Source organism: Ranitomeya variabilis, chromosome 3 (genome assembly GCF_051348905.1).
Source record: "Ranitomeya variabilis isolate aRanVar5 chromosome 3, aRanVar5.hap1, whole genome shotgun sequence".
NCBI lineage: Eukaryota > Metazoa > Chordata > Amphibia > Anura > Dendrobatidae > Ranitomeya > Ranitomeya variabilis.
The window spans coordinates 32907817-32923896 of NC_135234.1; the positions used below are offsets into that span (position 1 = coordinate 32907817).

Consider the following 16080-nt stretch of genomic DNA (forward strand, 5'->3'; position numbering starts at 1 on the left):
AAATTGGATCGTGACAATCACAGCTTGTAAACGTTTTTTGTACTCAGCCAAGAGTCTTTCAATTCTTGTTTGAGGGATTTTCATCCTTTCTCCCTTGGAGTATTCCTCCACTTCTGTGAGATTCCTGGGTCGTCTTGCATCCTCTGCTATTTTGAGTTCTAGCCACAGATTTCCAATGATGTTCAGATCAGGGGACTTTGAGGGCCATTGTAAAACTTTCAGCTTGCACCTTTTGAGGTCGTCTGTTGTGGATTTTGGCGTGTGTTTAGGATTGTTATCCATTTGTAGAAGCCATCCTCTTTTCACCTTCAGCTTTTTTACATATGGTGTTATGTTTGCATCAAGAATTTGTGGAAATTTAATTTAATCCATTCTTCCCTCTACCCATGAAATGTTCCGTGTGCCATTGGCTGCAACACAACCCCAATCATCATGATTGATTCACCCCCATGCGCAGTGGTTGGTGAGATGTTTTTTCCTGAAATTCTATCCCTTTTTCTCCACACATACCTTTGATCATTGTAACAAAAGAGTTCTATTTTAACCTCATTGATCCACAGAAACTTGTTTCCAAAATACATCAGGCTTGCTAGATATTCTTTTGCATAATTCTGACAGTGAATTTTATGGTGAGAATGCAGGAGAGGATTTCTTCTGATGACTCTTCTATGAAGGCCATATTTGTACAGGTTTCTCTGAACAGTAGAACAATGTATCACAACTTCAGAGTCTGCTAAATCTTTCTGAAGGTCTTTTGCAGTAAAGTGGGGGTTCTGATTTGCCTCTCAAGCAATCCTACAAGCAGCTCTCACTGAAATTGTGCTTGGTCTTCCAGATCTTATCTTGATCTCCACTGTTCCTTTTAACTGCCATTTCCTAATTACATTTTGAACTGAGGAAAGGGTGACTTGAAAACTCTTTGCTATCTTCTTATAGCCTTCTCCTGCCTTGTGGGCCTCCACCATTTTCATAGTGCTAGACAGCTGCTTAGAAGAACCCATGGCTGCTATTTTTTTGGCACAAGGTTAGAGGAGGCGGGGGTTTTATAAAGCTAGGAAATTTGCATTGCTTGGTCTTTCCTAAGGATGACAGTGAACAATCCATAACCCTAAAAGGCTAATTAAGGTCTGAAACCTTGGTCAAAGTTATCTGAGCAGACAAATCTCCAAGGGTGCCAACCTTTTGCATAAGCCTATTTTCCTTTTTGTAGTTTTTAAATTGTATAAAATGCCTATATATATATATATATATATATATATATATATATATATATATATATATATACACACGGTATGTACATATATATATATATATATATATTATTATTTTATTTTTTTGCCTGATATACAAAGGAAATGAGTCCAATTTAACTTTACGCCTTTTAGAGATCATTTCATCTTCAACTTGCTTAACTGTTCACTATACCAGTAATTTTGACCAGGGGTGCATAACTTTGACATGCCACTGTATGTACAAACACAATGTAGCTGAACAAATAACACACAAACAGCTGTGCCCATCAGGAGAAAAGTTAGTGTACCTCTATTACAACGGCGGATACTGCGTCGGGGAGCACAGCAGCTTCAGGAATCTTCGTATTTGCCTATAGCACGATTGCTCATACTAACCACGCTGAACAAGTCTTCATATATGTTCATGCAGGGAATAAATGACCCATAACCGGCTTATATTCAGCAACTACTTGTAACTGATGAAGGTCACAATTGACAGAAACGTTTTCCTGTATTTACTACAATAAAGTTTTCCTGCTTCATCTCACCTAAAGTTGAGTGCTAGGTCTCTTACTATTATTGACGTCACTCTTTTGGCACAAGAGCATGCTCATATAACACCTTATCCCAGCATGTTCGCTCATCACTACTAGGCACCCTATAATTGACTCTGAGATGATACAGGGATAAGGAATCCAACACAAACCTAAATTCGACCCTTAGAACATCTAGTCAAATATAGGCATTGACATAGGACTGCCACCTGAATGTAGCGGAGTCCATAAGTGCACTGATCCTTAATGGGTTAATGATCTACAACACTAAGAGGCAGAGATTAGCCTCCGGCAGCGACGTTCAGTAGATTAGTGTCACACGCGGAATAACTCCTACATAAATTCTGTTGGTCCTTTATGTCATGTTCGGTCTTTGGCCTCAAAAAATATTCGCAGCTATTCATAATCTTTACTTAATAACCTGGTGGGAATCCGGCCAAACATTCACTATAGAAACAAAACCCCTATATCCTCTGTAACGTCCTAAGAGGAATTATAGGAATAAAGGGGGCTTTGTTCTGGAGCCGACAACCGAGGGAAACCGATTATACAGCGGCATTATGATAATCACATTGTTTTACGCTCTTACATTTTTGCTTACACTATATCACTTTCATTGAGTCGCAGAGTACTGTATGTGGAGTAATGGCGCAGAAGACGTCCGGCCAGTGATTACACATCATGGCAGAATCGTACAGCGCTGCTACATAATAGGAGGTGACGACGGGAAATAATGAGGCAAAACCAGCCCCGACTATAAGCATAAGAAGGGCTCCATCCAACATTATACAGGTATACTTCAGGATCAGTACAGGCTAAGTAATATAATGTATGTACACAGTGACTGCACCAGCAGAATAGTGAGTGCAGCTCTGGAGTATAATACAGGATGTAACTCAGGATCAGTAATGTAATGTATGTACACAGTGACTGCACCAGCAGAATAGTGAGTGCAGCTCTGGGGTATAATACAGGATGTAACTCAGGATCAGTAATGTAATGTATGTACACAGTGACTGCACCAGCAGAATAGTGAGTGCAGCTCTGGGGTATAATACAGGATGTAACTCAGGATCAGTAATGTAATGTATGTACACAATGACTGCACCAGCAGAATAGTGAGTGCAGCTCTGGGGTATAATACAGGATGTAACTCAGGATCAGTAATGTAATGTATGTACACAGTGACTGCACCAGCAGAATAGTGAGTGCAGCTATGGGGTATAATACAGGATGTAACTCAGGATCAGTAATGTAATGTATGTACACAGTGACTGCACCAGCAGAATAATGAGTACAGCCCTGGAGTATAATACAGGATGTAACTCAGGATCAGTAATGTATGTACACAGTGACTGCACCAGCAGAATAGTGAGTGCAGCTCTGGAGTATAATACAGGATGTAACACAGGATCAGTAATGTAATGTATGTACACAGTGACTGCACCAGCAGAATAGTGAGTGCAGCTCTGGAGTATAATACAGGATGTGACTCGGGATCAGTAATGTACTGTATGTACACAGTGACTGCACCAGCAGAATAGTGAGTGCAGCTCTGGGGTATAATACAGGATGTAACTCAGGATCAGTAATGTAATGTATGTACACAGTGACTGCACCAGCAGAATAATGAGTACAGCCCTGGAGTATAATACAGGATGTAACTCAGGATCAGTAATGTAATGTATGTACACAGTGACTGCACCAGCAGAATAGTGAGTGCAGCTCTGGGGTATAATACAGGATGTAACTCAGGATCAGTAATGTAATGTATGTACACAGTGACTGCACCAGCAGAATAATGAGTACAGCTCTGGAGTATAATACAGGATGTAACACAGGATCAGTAATGTAATGTATGTACACAGTGACTGCACCAGCAGAATAGTGAGTGCAGCTCTGGAGTATAATACAGGATGTAACACAGGATCAGTAATGTAATGTATGTACACAGTGACTGCACCAGCAGAATAGTGAGTGCAGCTCTGGAGTATAATACAGGATGTGACTCGGGATCAGTAATGTACTGTATGTACACAGTGACTGCACCAGCAGAATAGTGAGTGCAGCTCTGGAGTATAATACAGGATGTAACACAGGATCAGTAATGTAATGTATGTACACAGTGACTGCACCAGCAGAATAGTGAGTGCAGCTCTGGGGTATAATACCGGATGTAAGTCAGGATCAGGATGTAACTCAGGCTTCTGTTCCCCGGGCCGGGCCAGCGGGGGGCAGAAGAAAACAGCAACCGGCCTGCACATCATAGGACTGGGAGTGAGGCGCACCACCAGGAGTTGCAGCAATGTGGCTCCTGCTCCCCCGGGTCTGCAGAGACCCAGAGAAGCCACAACATTTCCAAATATGGAGAAGCCTGCAAGCTTTCATGATGGCGGACCTTCCGGAGGAAAGCTGAGTGCTCACGGAGGTGAGACCGACCTCTCTGAGGAAGGTTGGGGGCTGCAGAGACCCCGGGAGTCTGTGTCCACCTATGGCTCCCGGGTCATTAGCCACCTCCGTGAGTATGAAGATGCGATTAATACCATCAGCAGGAGGAGCTGCACTGCACAAGTGCCAAAGCTATAATGATGCACAATACACAGTGTGTCAATACAATGCACCTGTGCCAAATCAGCGGATTAAATACAAAATCCCATGCAGCAAATAGATATATCCTACAGAGAAATACTGCATAAACCAGGATACACAAAAATATAAATTTTATTGAATCATTAAAAAACCATATTGACAAACATGAACCAGAATGATTGAAAGGTGAGTGCTACAAAGAGGGGCCGCAGATCGGAGGCTAAACACATGCTATTATGATAACCATTGTCCACATATATATACATTGGTGTGAATAGCAAGTCCATGAATAGGAACAATACACTAGGCTGGTAAAAGACATCCAGCACCAACACCCATTGCAGACATAAAAAACATTAAGAGTTAAAGTGGAGCATAGTTACCTCAGACAAGCAGCGCCACCACCCCAACGCGCGTTTCGGCGTGCGTGCCTTCTTCCGGGGGAGTCAAAGTGCCAAAGCTGCAGGTTCCTCCAAATCGAGGAAGACGCAACTCCAGGCAGAGGTAAGGAGGCTTAAATTTGAAATTAATGAGTTGGAAGTCAGAAAGGCGTTTATCAGAGAGAAAAGTGGACTATTTAAAGAAAAACTACTGAATGAAGACCGATTCAAAGTTATGGCTGACACCAGAGAGCAAAGGCAGATGGGGCTGCAGCCTGAGAGCCAGGTGGATGATAAAGATGAGGATGATGACCAGCAAAAATCCCCACTTGGCTGCCTGCAAAGTCACCCGCAGACGACATGCAGCGAGCTCCCTGCAGGACAGGCAACATTGACATCTGGTTACAGTTCTGCTGGCTCTGGGGAGGATAGTGACAACAGTGGCAAGGGAGGGGAGCAAATGGTGGAGGTCAAGCTCCTGGAGTCCCCAATGTGCCTTCAGAACTTCCATCTTGGTGACGATTTACCAGAGGAGGCACCTGGAGGCTCGAAGACTAAGGTAAAGAACACCACCAAGCCAAAGCTGCAGGAAGCGATAAGCTATGTGTATGCCCCCCTGCCTGTCCCCCTGAGTCGGCTGTAGGGTCAGCTCGCTGTATAAGCCCCGTTGCTCAGCCCAGCCCGGGTTCTGCTGTGGTTCCTGTGCAAAGGCACAGGGAGATTACAAAGCAACGTAGTGAGACGCAGAGCTCCGTCTCTGCTTGTAGTAGCGGGGATGTAGCAGGAGGTGCATCAGCCGAGAGACTGGACAGTGAGAGCAGCCCGGCAGTGGGCAAACGGTCAGGCCACAATACTGTAGTGTGCTCCTCAGTGGGAGCAAGGAAGTGGCTCAGTCATACCTCCCAACTTTTGAAGATGGCGAAGCGCGCCGCTGCAAATTTTAGGCCACACCTCTGACCACACCTATTCATAACTAGCCACACCCATATCCATATCCCAACCACACCCATTTAGCACTCCTGATCACACTGTTTCATAAAGAATAATTATAAACAAAACAATATGGCCACACATGCTCCATACTGTATAATGACTGCACATGATGCTCCATACTGTATAATGGCCCCACATGATGCTCCATCTACTATATAATTGTCTAAGGGTCACTTAAGTCTGTCCTTCTGTCTGTAACGGTTATTCGTTCGCTGATTGGTCTCGCCAGCTGCCTGTCATGGCTGCCGCGACCAATCAGCGACGCGCACAGTCCGGAAGAAAATGGCTGCTCCTTACTCCCCGCACTCACTTCCCGGCGCCTGCATACACCCCTCCGCTCACCTCTCACACAGGGTTGATGCCGGTGGTAACGGACCGCGTTATGCCGCGGGTAACGCACTCCGTTACCGCTGCTATTAACCCTGTCTCACCAAGTTTTTTACTATTGACGCAGCCTATGCAGCGCCAATAGTAAAAACATCTAATGTTAAAAATAATTAAAAAAAATAAAAAATGATTATATACTCACCTTCCGCCGCCTTTCCCGCTCCTCGCGATGCAACCGCCACGTTCCGTTTTCACGGATGGTCTGGCAGAAGGACCTGCCGTGACGTCACGGTCATGTGACCGCGACGTCATCACAGGCCCTGCGCGAGCAGGCTGGGACCGGAAGCTGCCGCCTGTACCTCGCACAGGCGACAGAACTACAAGTATGGTGAGTATGTTAGAACTACAAGGGGCCCTCGGATCGGAAGGTGAGTATGTTTATTTTTTATTTTTTGACCTGTGACATACGTGGCTAGGCAATATACTATGTGGCTGGGCAATATACTACATGGCTCTGTGCTGTATACTACATCGCTGTGCAATATACTGCGTGGCTCTGTGCTGTATGCTACGTCACTGGGCAATATACTACGTCACTGGGCAATATACTACGTCACTGGGCAATATACTACGTGGCTGGGCAATATACTACATGGCTGGGCAATATACTACGTCACTGGGCAATATACTACGTCACTGGGCAATATACTACGTGGCTGGGCAATATACTACATGGCTGGGCAATATACTACGTCGCTGGGCAATATACTACGTCACTGGGCAATATACTACGTGCCTGACCAATATACTACGTGGACTGTGCAATATACTACGTGGACATGCAAATTCTAGAATACCCGATGCGTTAGAATCGGGCCACCATCTAGTACTGTATAATGGCCCCACATGATGCTCCATACTGTATAATGGCCACACATGATGCTTCATACTGTATAATGGCCACACATGATGCTCCATACTGTATAATGGCCCCACATGATGCTCCATACTGTATAATGGCCCCACATGATGCTCCATACTGTACAATGGCCCCACATGATGCTCCATACTGTATATTGGCTGCACATGATGCTCCATACTGTATAATGGCCACACATGATGCTCCATACTGTATATTGGCTGCACATGATGCTCCATACTGTATAATGGCCACACATGATGCTCTATACTGTATAATGACCACACATGATGCTCCATATTGTATATTGGCCGCACATCATACTTCGTTCCGTATAATGGCCACACATAGCTACTCCTACACACGCGGCTGCACTCCGTACACACGCGCTCCGCTCCATACACCTCGTACACACGCGGCTCCGCTCCGTACACCTCGTACACATTTAGCTCCGTTCCATACACCTCATACACACACGACTCCGCTCCGTACACCTCATACACATGGCTCCACTCCGTACACCTCATACACACATGGCTCCACTCCATACACCTCGTACACACGCGCTCCGCTCCGTACACCTCATACACACACGACTCCGCTCCATACACCTCATACACACACGACTCCGGTCCGTACACCTCATACACACGGCTCCACTCCATACACCTCATACACACATGGCTTCGCTCCATACACCTCGTACACACACACGCTCCGCTCCGTACACCTCATACACACACGCGCTCCGCTCCGTACACCTCTTACACACACGCGCTCTGCTCCATACACCTCGTACACACACGCGCTCTGCTCCGTACACCTCGTACACACACGCGCTCCGCTCCATACACCTCGTACACACACGGCTCCGCTCCATACACCTCGTACACACACGCGCTCCGCTCCACACACCTCGTACACACACGGCTCCGCTACATCCACACTGTACACCTCCTGACCCCACACACGGCAGCTTACCTCATCCAGCAGGCACCATGGCAAGTTGGCAACCAGCACAGAGCCGAGTCCTGCAATCCACGAGGTCCCGATCATGTGACCCCTGACTCCTCCCCCCTGTGACCTCATCACAGGTCGTGTGGCCACGAAGCAGCCAATATGTGGTATGCTGTGCTCAGGCAGCTCTGCGGGTGCAGGGCAGAGGCTGACCGCAGTGACCGCCTGATATTGCAGCACACCTCCCAACCACTGCGGGACAACTAATGTCCCGCCCGGGATCGCGGGGCTGACTGTCCAAATCAGGACAGTCCCGCTGTATCCGGGACGGTTGGGAGGTATGGCTCAGTGTCTGGGGAGTTGGCAAATATTCAACAGATATAGGCTTATTTGTGTGCAGGAGGAGTTTACACTTTTCTGACAGTAGATGGCGATGTTGTCACTGTTATATGCTTAGTGCAGGGGTGGGCAATTAATTTTGCCATGGGGCCTTATGAGAAATTGGGATGTTTTAGAGGGCCGGACTAATATATGCCCCATACAGACACTTGCGCCATATAGTGCTGCACAAACGTTATGGCCCCATATACTGCAGCACAAACGTTATGGCCCCATATACTGCAGCACAAACGTTATGGCCCCATATACTGCAGCACAAACAGTATGGCCCCAGATACTACTGCACACACATTATGGCCCCATATACTGCAGCACAAACAGTATGGCCCCATATACTGCAGCACAAACAGTATGGCCCCATATACTGCTGCACAAACGTTATGGCCCCATATACTGCAGCACAAACGTTATGGCCCCATATACTGCAGCACAAACAGTATGTCCCCATATACTACTGCACACACATTATGGCCCCATATACTGCAGCACAAAGAGTATGGCCCCATATACTGCAGCACAAACAGTATGGCCCCATATACTGGTGCACAAACGTTATGGCCCCATATACTGCAGCACAAACGTTATGGCCCCATATACTGCAGCACAAACAGTATGGCCCCATATACTGCTGCACAAACGTTATGGCCCCATATACTGCAGCACAAACAGTATGGCCCCATATACAGCAGCACAAACAGTATGGCCCCCATATAGTGCTGCACAAATGTTATGGCCCCCATATAGTGCTGCACTGTCGGCTGCGCCCGGGGCCCCCTGGATACGCCACTGCTGAGACCACTGCTGATACTCACCCGAAGGACGGAGACCATCAGCCAGCAACTTTCTTCACCGCAGCACATCCCGCGCGGCGCTGGAGTGACGTACGCACGTGACGTACGCACGTGACGTTCGCACGTGACGTATGCACGTGACGTACAGGGCCAATGCGGAGCGCAGCCTCTTGTGACCGGTGGCATAATGCTGCCTCCGGTCACAAGAATGATTGACACAGCCGGGAGCCAATGGCTCCTGATGCTGTGTCAATCACATCCTGACCCTGGAGGACTCCAGTCTGGAGGAACTGTATGCGCTGCAAAGCGCAGCGTGTGGATGTGCTTGGGGCCTTCACTCCATCCGCCAGCCCTCATAAGCATCTGGCGGCTGGCCGAGCGGTGCCGGCGGCGGCTGTCAGAAGTGACAGCTAGCTGGCGGGCCATTAAAAATCATCAGGCGGCCCGGATGCGGCCCCCGGGCCGCATCTTGCCCAGGTCTGGCTTAGTTGAATGTAATGCATATACTTGTACTTTGGCTTCCTTTTCTCTCTGGTAAAAGGTCCTTTCAGACTTCCTGTTATGCTGTGTTAAGAAGCTGATGCATGTACATCATGTTCTGTGAAGATAAAGTTGTATTACCCCATGTAATCTACTCTCACAAGTTTCTTCTGCACCCAAACTATGCAACAGGGGGCAGCTTCGGTAGCCTCGGTGCTCCGGAATGCTGTTGCTGCTGATCACTTAGTTGAGAAGTGGCAGCAGTGTGAGGGGGTTGATGGGGCTGGGAGTTCCGGTCCTCCCAAAGTCCTATTTTGTGTTGGCACCGCTGGTCAGCAAGATCCTGATAGTAAGGATCAGCGGCACCTCACAGCGGCTAAGGATCAACAGCGCCTGGTAGCAACCATGAAGCAGTGGAAATTACCAACTTATGATGCGGAGGGCACATGTAAGACCAGGCGTGAGGTCGCCTCCAGTTCTGTGGGGGTGGCCAAGCCCCTTGTGCCTAATGATGCAGAAGTCAAAACGTCACACCCTGTTGTCACAGGTCCAGCAGGAGTGAATGTGGTGGTGGGTGTGAATGAGGGGAATTCTTTGTCTAGTGGTGTGGTTGCTGGTTTGGTGGAGGGTGAGGAGGATGTAGAGGTGAGTAAGAGTGTTATTGCTGTAGTTGATGTGGTCACTGGTCCGGTCCCCCCTCCCCCCGGTGGTGGCAGCAACCATTAGGAGTTATGCTGCTGTCACCTCCAGGGGAAATAGGGCGTCCTCCTTGTCTCCGGGCTCTGGGGATGGCATGTTTCAGTTGTGTCTACTGGAAGCCCTAAAGAAGGGGAAGAGATTGCTAATGGTAGAGGGTCGAGAGGTTGATCTATCCTTCCTTTGTTTGGCAAGAGGGGCTTGAGCTCTTCTGGTTGAATTATGAGTTGGCAAAAAATGAGTCCGGCTGGCGAGTCTTTGCAGTGTCTTGCCAAAACCAAGTCAAGAAAGTGACCGTGATGACTTGTAACGAGTTGCTTTCTTGTTATGACATCATGACGGGGCTTGCCCGATATGGAGAGGTTGTGGTGATGCCAAAGAAAAACCCTCACAAGTTTGGTTCCTGTTCAGGGGTCTGGCCATCTTTCCGCATCTTGTGTGGAGATTATGTGCCACCTGTGTGTTGAGTTAGGTCAGCCATTCAGCCGTTGTCCTTGATCCTTCGCTAATGCAGTTGTGACCCCAGTGAGAGGCTGATTATGCTGGGGAAGAGACTGACAGGGGTGAGAGAGCTGAGGGGCCAAGGAGGAAAAGCAATAAAAAGATGCTTGACCAGCTGAGACATCTAGACAAGCGCAGACAGGAGAGGGAGCTGGGTGGCAGTCCTGCTGCTGAGGCCCGGAGGGATGATGAGTTGGATTAGGAGGTCAGGAGGATTCACAGGGAGGAAAGCACCGCTTCCTCAGAATCCTCCCATTATGAAAGTATGGATGAGGATAATAGGCAGTGGCTAGAGGAAAAATGTAAGCTCGGCCCCAAAAACAAGAGAGAAAAGGGAAATAAAACATCTCCCACTCTGACCAAGGTACCTAAGGCAGGAAAAATTGACTCCCCTCTGGTTGGTCTTTCTAACCGGTTCCTTGAGAACATCTCTTCCTCTGAGGAGGAAGCTGATGGTGAGGTTCCGACTTCAGCGGGGCTTACAGGGGGCACCAAGTCTCCTTCTTCTGGAGATGTTAGGTCCTTGGAAGTAGGGACTGGCCCAGAGTGCAGAAACGAGGATGATTAAAAGAAAAGAAAAGTGCGAATGGATACCTCTGTGACGTTAAATATGAGGAAGGATTCCACCTCTGAGGCAGAGAATAAGGGGAGTGGGAAGAAGAAAGCCATCCAACTCAATCACCAATGATGGCGGTACCCACTCCGTTGATGTTGGCGTGTATTAATACCGCCAGCATAAAGTCAAATACAGCCAAATTTGCGGCCTTTGATTTTCTCAGCCGGGTTGAAGCTGACATTTTCTTTTTGCAAGAGACCAGGCTGCCAAACATGGCAGACGTGTTTAAAGCTAACCAGAATCAGTGTGAGAGTCTTTGGCTAGGAGAAGTAGATCCTGATCAAAACTTAACTGCTCCCTTTACTGATTTATCTAGGCAGTGTGTGCATCTTTCCAGAGTCTCTCTGTACTTGGGTCTACAGTTTGTTCTTCCACTATGTGTGAGGGACAATCTGAAGTGTAAGAGCTCTGAGGACAGAAACTGTCCTCGGGAGCATTGTGGTACCATGACCACTTCCTGCTTTGTTGTCCCCCTTTAACACAGGTATACAACAGGGTGGGTGCCTCCATTGGCTGGTCTGGTCTGGCCGGTCTCTCTTATGCGAATGGGCCTATGGAGCATTCGGAGACCTTAGTTATCAGGACAGCTGCACCATATTTCTAGTTAGCACAGTGGATAGGTATCACACGTGGAACGCAGGGTGCTTATTATCGACACAATGGAAAATCTTCCCAGTGGATGATGTGTTTAGGACCATACTCAGTGACCTGGTGAAGGTGTGCTTTCTAGAGTATGGGAGACTGTGCACATGTAGGGCTGCTCTCCTCTGGAGAGGCTTTTCTTTTAGTGTGCCCTAGTCTGGTCATCTCCTTTCCTGGTGGTAGGCTGCTGCTGACACTGTAGATTTTTGTTTTATTTGATCAGTATACAGTGATGTAGGGCTGCAGGCGCTGAACTTGGGCTTTGTGATTTGTGGTTATTGTAGTGTTCGTTTCTGTATATAGGAGTCACACTGCTGGAATGCAGGTAGGTGCAAGCACCACTAGATGGCTATAGAGTGGAATGAGGGCTGCACCTAGACAAAGCAGGCCTGTCGAGCTGCAGCGAGGCTACCACTAGGTAGCAGCAAGAAAGTCAAACAAGCCGGGTAGATATAGTCAGTAGCGCAGTACCAAAGGGATAGACAAAACATACAGTCAGAGACATGCCAAAAGGTCAGTAACAGTCAGAAGCGGATTAGCCAAGACAGAAGGCAGAAGCAGGTCAGGACACAAGCCAAGTCAAAACCAGAGAGCAAACACATAAAAGGGAAACACTGAGTCAAGACGGGGATTGGGGAAAACAGAGACACGGCTTCAGGCAGCTAACGCAGCAGGACAAGTCAGGATATAACTGTTGTGAATTCTGCTCTTGGGCTCCCTCCGGTGGTTGTAAGTGGTAGCGCTGCTGTCTCTGAATCACAGCATTTATCAGGTGTTTTCACTTTTTGCAATCCTGACTGGGCTATTTAGTCTTGCTTCACCCTTTAGTCAGTGCCAGTTGTCCATTGTTCCTGGAGGATTCACATCCCTGCCTGGTCTCTTCTGCTTTGCAGTTCTTTTCAACAAAGATAAGTTCTGGCCTTGATTTTGCTGTCCACATGCTGTGGTCTTATTGTTCAGTTATTTTCCATGTTTTGTCTTGTCCAGCTTGGTCTGTATAAGGATTTGTTTAGCCAAGCTGGTATCTCTGGAGATGCAGATATACCCTCCATGTCTTTAGTTAGCTGTGGAGTTTTTGTATTTTCTGTGGTGGATATTTTCTAGTATTTTAATACTGACTGCATAGTACTCTGTCCTGTCCTTTCTATTTAGCTAGAAGTGGCCTCCTTTGCTAAATTCTCATTTCAGTCTGTGTATGTTTTTTCCCTCTCCTCTCACAGTCAATATTTGTGGGGGGCTGCCTGTTCTTTGGGGATTTTCTCTGAGGCAAGATAGTTTTCCCTTTTCTATCTCTAGGGGTAATTAGTCCTCCGGCTGTGTCGAGATGTCTAGGGAGCGCTAGGTACATTCCACGGCTACTTCTAGTTGCGGTGTTAGGTTCAGGGTCTGCGGTCAGTACAGGTACCACCTTCTCCAGAGTACGTCCCATGCTGCTCTTAGGCCACCAGATCATAACAATATCAGAGTCAGCTACACACACCGTAGGCAGAACTAAAACTGACACCGCCTGCAGGATGCAACAGAGATAAATAGCAAAACCTGAAACCAGACTGAGGCTGAGAAAAGTTACCCCTGACATGATCAGACTGGGAAAAGGGAAGACAGGACTCAAAACCCGGCCTGGATTAAGACAATAGGGATCTAGATTTAGGTGTAGCTGTTAGGTTGGGTGGTGGGAAAAGGGGGGAGGTGGGTTCATCTTGTGGGACTATGGGACACTGGAGTGTTTGGGGGGAAAAACTGGCACTAACTGATCTGGCCTATGGACGTTGGATATGGACTGAGGCATGAGACGCAGAACCAGCTCCCACGTCAGTGCGGGGGTTGGGAATGGTGGGCTTGAGTGTGGGGTGGTGGTTATCTTAGTCTTGTATATATTTGTATAGCTTGTGGTTATTTTATATACCGTGTATACTCGAGTATAAGCTGACCCGAGTAGAAGTCGAGGCACCTAAATTTGCCACGAAAAACTGGTAAACCTTATTGACTTGAGTATAAGTCGGGTATGCATTGTCCCCTCATCCCTATCCTGGTATGCATGGCTCCCCATCCCTGTCCTTGTATGCATGGCTCTCCGTCCCTGTATGCATGGCTTCTTATCCCCATCCTTGTATGCATGGCTCCTTATCCCCTATCCTTGTATGCATGGCTCTCCATCACTGTCCTTGTATGATGGCTCCTTATCCCCTATCCCTATATGCATGGTCCCTATAAAAAAAAAATTCTACTTACCTTCCCTGCGTAAACCTCACTGCATCTAGTTCTGGCACCAGCAGCTCTTCTTGCTGAGCGATCATGTGTCCCCGCTCATTAAGGTAATGAATATTCACTTCTCGCCTATGGGAGTGGAGAGACGTGAATATTCATTACCTTAATGAGCGGGGGACACGCGATCACTCGGCCGGAAAAGCTGCTGGCACCGGCCAAAACAAGATGCAACAAGGGCACGCAGGGAAGTTAAGTAGAATGTGTGCTGGAAACCGACAGCTGCAGCTGTAACTGTGCGCTATAAGAAAAATGAATATTCACTGCCAGAGCAGTGAATATTCATTTCTCTTTAACAGTTGGCACAGGCTTTAGCTGCAGCCGCCAGCTCCTGCCTCTGTGACCAGCTGCTCTGCCGCTCCCCCTCCCCCACCATCTTTCTGTGACAATGACTCGTGTATAAGCCAAGGGGAGCGTTTTCAGCACAAAAAAATGTGCTGAAAAACTCGGCTTATACACAAGTATATACGGTATATAAAAAAAAATATTTTAAAAAAGTTTATGTATATAGTTTTCTCATTTTATTTACTGTTTGTTTGTTATTATTTGTTTGGTGACCAGACTAGAAGGTGTAAGTAGTTATTAGCTATAATTCTGTATATATGTGTAATATGTGTGTGAGGAGAGAATGAGCTGCTGGACCAGTGTTCATTATAGAAATTATTTTCTGGTTGATATTTTTGTTATGTTTCTGTTATTATTATTGTTATGTTTTTCATTTTATATTAACCCCTTTCTGACATCTGACGTACTATCCCGTCGAGGTGGGGTAGGCCCGTATGACCACCGACGGGATAGTACGTCATACGCGATCGGCCGCGCTCACGGGGGGAGCGCAGCCGATCGCGGCCGGGTGTCAGCTGCATATCGCATGGACCGCCCCCGGCACATTAACCCCCGGCACACCGCGATCAAACATGATCGCGGTGTACCGGCGGTATAGGGAAGCATCGCGCAGGGAGGGGGCTCCCTGCGGGCTTCCCTGAGACCCCTGCAGCAACGTGATGTGATCGCGTTGCTCCGAGGGTCTCCTACCTCCCTCCTCGCCGCAGGTCCCGGATCCAAGATGGCCGCGGCATCCGGGTCCTGCAGGGAGGGAGGTGGCTTACCGAGTGCCTGCTCAGAGCAGGCGCTGGTAAGCCTGCAGCCCTGTACAGCAGATCGCCGATCTGACAGAGTGCTATGCACACTGTCAGATCAACGATCTCTAATGTCCCCCCCTGGGACAAAGTAAAAATGTAAAAAAAAAATTTTTTCCACAGGTGTAAAAAAATAAATAAAAAATAAATTCCTAAATAAAGGAAAAAAAAAAAATTATTCCCATAAATACATTTCTTTATCTAAATAAAAAAACCAAAACAATAAAAGTACACATATTTAGTATCGCCGCGTCCGTAACGACCCAACCTATAAAACTATATCACTAGTTAACCCCTTCAGTAAACACCGTGAGAAAAAAAAAAAACGAGGCAAAAAACAACGCTTTATTACCATACCGCCGAACAAAAAGTGGAATAACACGCGATCAAAAAGACTGATATAAATAACCATGGTACCGCTGAAAACGTCATCTTGTCCCGCAAAAAACGAGCCACCATACAGCATCATCAGCAAAAAAATAAAAAAGTTATAGTCCTGAGAATAAATCGATACCAAAATAATTATTTTTTCTATAAAATAGTTTTTATCCTATAAAAGCGCCAAAACATAAAAAAATGATATAAATGAGGTATCGCTGT

General features: G+C 47.1%; 1 protein-coding gene across 2 annotated transcripts in view; it reads right to left on the reverse strand.

The window, feature by feature from the left end:
• CLIC6 (chloride intracellular channel 6) overlaps nucleotides 1–16080 on the reverse strand; it is a 178075-nt gene that overhangs the window by 46825 nt on the left and 115170 nt on the right. The gene's annotated exons all lie outside the window — the stretch shown is intronic.